Source organism: Triticum aestivum, chromosome 7A, assembly GCF_018294505.1.
Source record: "Triticum aestivum cultivar Chinese Spring chromosome 7A, IWGSC CS RefSeq v2.1, whole genome shotgun sequence".
Taxonomy (NCBI): Eukaryota; Viridiplantae; Streptophyta; class Magnoliopsida; order Poales; family Poaceae; genus Triticum; species Triticum aestivum.
This window is the reverse complement of record NC_057812.1, coordinates 416944673-416952669: the sequence shown is the minus strand read 5'-3', so window position 1 is coordinate 416952669 and position 7997 is coordinate 416944673.

The following is a 7997-nucleotide window of genomic DNA, read 5'->3' as shown; positions in this document are numbered from 1 at the left end:
ACCGTGCGGTATACTCAAGTTTTCCACTTGAGTACTAGTACGACAGAGGAGCACGAAACACGGTAGCCTAGTGCAATATGGCAATAAAAAATGATCTAATTTGCTAGTCATCGATCCCATGACACCGCTATTCATTAGCATTGTTCTATTCATGCCTCATAGAGAATGCGACACATGCAGTGAAACACCCGAAGCAAAAGAAGAAACATAGGAGCAAAATAAGAAGGAAGATTATCACCCCCAAAAAGAAGGAAGACGCACAAACAAGTCTGGGGCGCTGCTCTCTACTACATGAAGGGTTGCTAGTCGCGAAGTCGTAACTGCTTCTTCATTGCCTCCATGACCTCCATCTCCTTGCGCATCTCCTCCGCCATCTTCTTCATTTTGTCCATGACGCAAGATTTCTCGACACGAGCCTTCATCATCTGTTCCATGGCCTCATTACGTACCTTGACAGCACCCGGGTGCTCGATGCGGAGCTTCGCCAACTACTCCTTCTGTTCCATGATGAGGGCCTGCAGCATCTTCATCAAGGAACTATTCTTCTCATGCACCTTCTTCTAGCTGGCATTCTCCTCCTTTAGCAGGTCGAGCTCGTGGCAGAGCTTTGCCTTGTCCTCCTGAAGTTGCAGGATTTCGCCGGTCGCTTTCTTATCCGAGGCAATGCTCTTCATTGAGCTCAGCGGGCATGTCGTCGAGGCTCTCCTCAGCAGCTCCACCAAGCCGTCGATGAAATCCTCCTGCTTATTGAGTTGAGCGGGCATGTCATCAAGGGATAATAACTCTAGCACGGCCAGCTCGGCATGTTCGCGTCCGCGGCTAGGGCACTCTTGGGAGCACTTGGCTCCGTGGCTAGGGCGCTCCTGGGAGCCCTCGCCTGCCTGTGAGAGATCTTTCGAGGTCTCTACCAGTCGGTGAGCCCTCTCTGTTTTCCACGGCCTTAGTTGCCACTCCCTTGTTACGAGTAGTTCTCGAACTAGAGCTCTGCACATCGGCCATGGCAAGGAAGGACTTACAAGAAAGACTTATGAGGAGGAAGAGGTAGAGTGATTTTCGGCTAGGTACTAGTTCCCCTTTTTATAACCTAGTACTAGCACTAGTACTAAAACCTGCATAGTGGGGACATGATCAGGTTTGATACTTACTAGGTGTGAGCAGGTTTGCAATTAATTATACTATGCACTTTGGAATGTGATGGGAACAAGCTAAAGATTAATTGATGGTTTTGGTTTCGAGGCCCAAAACGGCTCCCGACCAGTTTCCTGGAACACAAATTTCAAGTACTACTGCTCAAATGCGGTTGCACAAGTCAGTGATGTAACTGGTCATACATCTCAGACCAAGCCGATGCGTGTCGCAGGTTCGACCGACCATCTATTGGTGCGACTGACCATAAGTATCACATGATGGAGATTTCTGGTTGTGGCTTCGGGTGATTGTCATGAGCAAGCATTCAAAAACTAATGATAAATGAATTATCATGTTCTTCCAAAGGACCAAGTATTTTCACAGGAATATAATACATATATATGGAGTGATTGTCACGGTTGCAAACCACCATGGTGCCGCAAGTTCACTACAGCAACAACCAAGTAGGTCACTGCATCGCTGGCGGGAAAGGAAGGCAGCTCACCTCGCCTACGATGCATGCCCAGTGGTGCCGCCGCATGCGCATTCTTTCCTCCGCAGTTGACTCGATGAATATGATGTCTGCCATTAGCCCTAGCTCGAAATCAACGCGACATTGCTAGATGTTGACATCCCTCGGCATCTCTCCCCTGAGATCGACTTGCACCTCTGCCTTATGCTGCGCCAGGCACAGCTCCTTTTAACTTTTCTCCAATCGATGCGATGCTTCCTCAATCCGATTTGCCCTTGCTGCCCACCACCTGAACCGCAGCCCTGGCATGTCCTCCGGCACCACCGATCTGTGATTCCAGAGCAAAGGATCCCCTCTAAGACACATGTGGGTTTCGCTCAAAGGCGGTAGTGCTGCAGGCTGCAGCGAGAGGGCAGCCCACGGGATCCTGGGATCTAAGGGATTATCCATGGCGGGATCCTCCATGGTGGGATCCGGTGGGCAAGGCAGGGAGGCGAGCCTAGGCACTGGGAGAGCCCTACGAGGCTAAGATAAAGATAGTACTACTCCACTCCGTCCATATTTAAATACAAAGGCCATCAACAGTACCCCTGGCAAAAATTGATCATGTCGCCCGCGTCCTGGTTTATTGGCCCCTTTTTTGTGCCAGTTTTTATGACATGCATAAATATTATGTTACTTAAAAATATGGTAAAAAATTGGTACAAAATACGAAGGAGACCAATGGAAGTAGTAACCCATGTTTTAACTACTCGCATGCATGTAGTGGAGTAGTAATGTCTTTCTCAACTACTTCCTCCCTCACGTCCACTCAATTTGTATGCATTGTATTAATTGACCATCAGTGAAAAGTGAAGGACTTTACATGCATCAAATTATCACATGGGGTGGATCTTCATACAAAAATGCGTCCCACCGTGTACCCGCGGGTGCGTGCAAGGAAATGAGTGTGTGCGTGCACATCTTCACTCCGTGCATGTACTGCCAGTGTGCGTGAGAGAGGACGTCACTGTGATAAATCCACACAAGGAGGTCGTGACAACGCCTCCACATGTGCCACATGGCTTCATGAACTGAAAGAGATACACTGTGTAGCATGCCATTGGAATTCTAATTTACGTGGCACATACTGGAAGTACTAGTAAGGTACACATGCATTGCATGTATCAGATTTGGCAACCAAATTATGAATAAATACCACACTATAGCATGTAAGCTTTGTGTCATATATGCATGATTTATACATTTGTTTAATTCTTATAGTGCATCTCATTCAAAATCAATTAGTTCTTATAAAAAAGTTAATCTATTTTATGATTCATGGAATTGTATGTTGTAAAGCATAAAGTAAAAACAAATAATGGCAATTCAACTTGAAAAAAAGTTTGGGCAGTTATGATACAGAAGATTCTAGAACAATGTAGAAGCACTTGTGTTTTGAGGTTTGTGCATTATGCTTAAGTTCAGCCATGGAGTCTTCTAGATTGTACATGTGGCAAAATCTGGTGGGGGCTGGAGGATGGTGCAAGGGGCCAAGTGGAGGGACACTGTGAAGGAGTGCACAAGTGAGAGATCGATATTTAAAGAGAGGGTGCGAGAACATGCACTGTTGCGCGCAGTGGCGGAGCCATGAAAAATAAATGAGCTAGGGGACAAGCATTGCTAATCCTTTACGAGGAAGGCCAATTCATCAACTTAAATCATTTACCAGCAATTGATCTACTTATCACATTCATATTAGCCTCAATATATAGTGATGTTAGGGGGGGCAGGGCCCTTGCTGCCCCCTATCTTTGCCACTGTGCGCGTCTCTAAGAGATGAAGCGGAAGGCATGGATGATGTGAGGGGGACGTTGGATATATAATTAATGTGGGTGTATTAGCTACGTAATCCTATATAGAGATGTATAGATTGATCGATGTGTACGTGGGAAATAGGATGAGACCTCACTAGATATAGAGATCGATCGGTTTGTGTGGAAAACTGGGAAAGACCTAGCTATATATACACACACATAGAGGACATCGATCGTTGCACATGCACATGAGAGATAAAGAATGCTCGACATGATGAAGATGGGGTGGTGTGTGTGTGTGTGCGTGCTTGGGAGACCACCTGAAGAAAAAGATTGCATGTGTGCGATGGATAATACCGAGTGGTAGTGTGTGTGCATGCAAGCACGAGAGAAAGTTAGTGGTACAATTATAGGGAGAAGATGAATGTGTGGGTGTAAAACACTAGGTGAGGACATAATCAATGTAAAGCTGAATTCAAATATTTAAATGAGAGATCATGATGTTTGAAACCCATGCATGCATGAATATAACTGAGATATGCACAGTGTGGTTTGGAAACGAGCATGCTATACTATATACACATTGAACAAGGTCAGACCAATTTGAATTTGAGATACCATGGCAGACATCGTTTGACTACATTGCATCCGTGCATGGACACACTATTCCGTGGCTTTCACATCACACACATATATATATACCCATATATGTTATATTTTATATTTTATATATAGTGTGCGAATAACTTCAACTTTGAAAGATGGTCGTTGGATGAAGCTAATCCGATGGTGCAGAGATGGAAAATCCAAGCACTACTGGCCGTTGGATATCATCTACATTCCACCAGATTTTGCCACATGTACAATCTAAAAGACTCCATGGTTGAACTTAAGCATAATGCACAAACCTCAAAACACAAGCACTTCTCCTTTGGTCTAGAATCTTCCGTAGCATAATTGCCCAACTTTTTTCTACATGAATTGCCATTATTTGTTTTTTACTTTATGCTTTACAACGCACAGTTCCATGAGTCTTAAAATAGATTAGCTTTTTATAAAAACCAAATGATTTTGAATGAGCTAAACTATAAGAATTAAACGAACATCTACATCATGGATATATGACTCAAAGCTTACATCCTATAATGTGGTATTTATTCATAATTTGGTTGCCAAATCTCATGCGTGCAATGCACGTGTACCTTACTAATCTAAATGGTGTTTGTGTGTGTTGTGCGTGTTAAACACATTGTACATAGTATCATACACCGTTTAGATTCCGAACATCTAGCTAGAGCATACATGTACTATGATTTGAATTCAACAAAAATGGATACATATATTTGAATTTGAGATCGTATGAACATGTAGTTCGTAATTATATAGGAATTTACTACTCCTATATTCATGTCATGTGTTGTGAAGATAATATTTAGATGGTTGTATAACTAAACCGAGTACAATCCCATTCAAATAGGGAAAATGTACTCAAATTTAGTCCATATGCTAGACAACACGAATTGTTTTTTATTGTTGAGGGAAGTGCAAATTGATTTGGTACTGTACACATTATGTTTGTTGTCCTGATTCTTTTAGTTTTTTTGTTGTTGTATTTGAAAGCATTTCTAGTAATATAGTAAAGCGGGACATGGTTCTCTCTAGTGATGAGGTGAGAATTCTCTTTTTTTGAACATGTTAAGCTTGTTCTCCCGAAATTTCAAGCCGCACCTTGTTATGCTGAAATTTCAAGATAGTATCTCTGTCTATCTTGCTGCGAAACTCTGGCCTCTTCAACCCGCGCCTTGTTACCCCGAAATATTTAAGATATATCTTTGCCTCGTTATGCTCCAAAAACTCCCTCCATCTCAACCCGCGCCTTGCTATCCCAAAATTACAACGCGTGCGAAAACTCCCACCTCCTGTGAAATCCCGACACATGAAATGCCTATGATACCCATGAATCGAAAGAACCGCCTAGCTCAAATCGGCGGGGGTACTTCCGTAACTTACCCCACATTTCAGACAAGCGCATCCCAAAGCCATGGTCCCATCCGCCCACCCATTCATACACCGAGGCCGCGAAAACCCGTGAAGTCCCACACCCTCCTCCGTCCGCCACCCATCCGGAGCCTCTTCCCCGATGACGCCGTCCACAGCAACACCTCGATGTCCCTCATCCACCGCACCAGATGAGGATCCACGTCGATCTTGTAGTCCCGCCGGTTCAGCCACCCCGCCCTCCACCTCCAAGGAGTTGCCTTGATGTTCCCCTCGTCTTTCGCGTCACCTCCGTTCCCACACTGCCGTCTTCACCTGCACCATCGGAAGAGCAGCATCATCACTGATTCCTCGGATGAAGCTGAGGCCTAATCGGCACCACCAAAGAGGTTCTACACTAATCGCCGCATTTTCTTCTTGATTCAATCTCACGGTGCTGCCGGTGCTCGGTCCCGAGCTGACATGGCGCGGCTTCATCCACGGCGGCATCGCCAGCCATTTCCTCCACGGTGTCGCTCCCTCCGCGGCGACGTCCACATCAGTAGGAGTTGCTGCTGCTTTGGCTCTCGCTCGCGCTGCTGCTCTGCTCTTGCTCTCGGTCCCCTGCCTGGTCTGCTTCTGCTATTGCTCTTGCTTGAGCTGCTGCTCTACTCTTGCGTGCGCTGCTGCTGCTCTACTCTTGCGCGTGCTGCTGCTGCACAAGCAGCAGATCCTGCTCTCCCCCGAGCCCCTGCAGCTGCTACTCGAGATGCTGCGACACAACCAGTTGTGTCGGCTCTCGCACGCGCCGCTGCTCCTAGCGTTGCTGCTACTGCTTTTCAGCTACTAGTGCATTCAGTTTCGACAGTAAAATTCAGTCTCGACAGCAAAGTTTAGTTTCGGCAGTTAAATTCGGTTTCAAAAGTTAAGTTCAGAGATGAGCGGCTGATGTATTTTACATCTAGCAATTTGTGGTTATGTATTTTACGTCATCTATTGGAGATGCTATTAGAATTCCACTTAGGTTAAGGTTGTCTCTCTTGTCCTTCTTCAGCCTCGTAGTCGTACAACTCGCCGAAACTGCTCCAACGATGAAACCCTCCATCACAGCGGAGCAGTACCCCGGGCTCCATCTCCAAACGCCTAAGATCTTCTTCCTCTCCTCCGACAACCAAATCAGCCGGAGCATCCTGACCAACAAACCCAATCACGCTGAGATTGACATGGCTGCGCCAAAGAGGTTGTACACTTGTTACATTGCTTTTTTTACTCTACATGTTATATATATGTAGTAACGTGAAATACTATTAGTTTCTCCTACTATATGACAAGCAGTGAGGTACCATGCAACTTAGCTATCTGTGATGGACTCTCTTGAACGCCATCATTATTTATTTCTCCACGTTTGAGCTGTGCATTTGTAGATGGGCCTGAGAGTTGAGCTAGTAGGGCAGTGTCCTGCGTCCAAAGTAGTAGAAGTAGCACAAAAACATTTTTTGAGTGTAGGATTTTCCCTACTCATGCCTGCCTACTAGAATCGCCACTGCTTGAAAGGAAAACATACGGAAAAACACAGGAATTGGAAAGTTTCCTATGGTACTACTATTCATGCATTTGGTTCAAAGGAATGGAGCAGAGGAAAACTATTGGATTTGTTCCTTTAGTGTCTCCTTGAAAGAAAAACTGTAGGAATTTTAATATCCACTATCCTCCTTTTCAAATTCCTATTCATGAAGCACAAGACTAAGAGATAGTAGCATAATAGCATTATAACCGTACATTTTCTTGTGGTTTGACTTAATCTCACCAAGCTTCTTTGCATCCTGTGATCTTCCAATTCTTGTGAACCAAACACCTAGATTGGCAGAAATCCTGTGTTTTAAATTCCTATCCTATTCCTGTGTATTTACTATCCCCGCATTGTTAGAATCCTCAAGTTCAAACAAGCCCTTACATAATTACTTCTGTTATAGATATGTGTCAAAGAAAACCTTGTGTGGTTTGTCCCGCTCCTGCTGCACTGTGTTCCACCCCAGCTCAGCTGCTCCAACGATGGAAGGGTTCACCACAGTAGGGATCCACTCTCCAGACTGTCTTTCGCTGCCTCAGATCTTCTTCCCCATTGCCGGCAGCCACGATAACTACATTACCATCATCAACTAAGCAGATGACCTTGAGGACTACATAGGTCCACAAGAGAGGTCGCACTCTTTCATGTCTGCTTACGTTATGCATCGCTTAATATGATGACATGCTACTTTATCGTCCTGTTCACCTATTAGACTCCGAGTCAAGTCCAAACTAATGCTCAAACTTGAGTTTTTAAATGGTTGTGGGGTGCATATTGGGGCAGCAATCAATACTATATGTATACTATCTGGTTAAGCTCGGGTGTCTACTATGAGTTTCATGTTGGGTGGAAACAAACATTAAAGGATCCATTACCTGTATTTTTTAACTAAAACTATTATCTGCCTGCTATCATTCGTTTTGGGTCTATCCACAGTTTGCTACCATCACTCAGGATTTGTGCATACACTCCTTACATAATATCACTATGTTTTATTCCTATGCATGTCAGTTATTGTACACAATGGAACTGAACATGCAGAGCAAAAGAGATG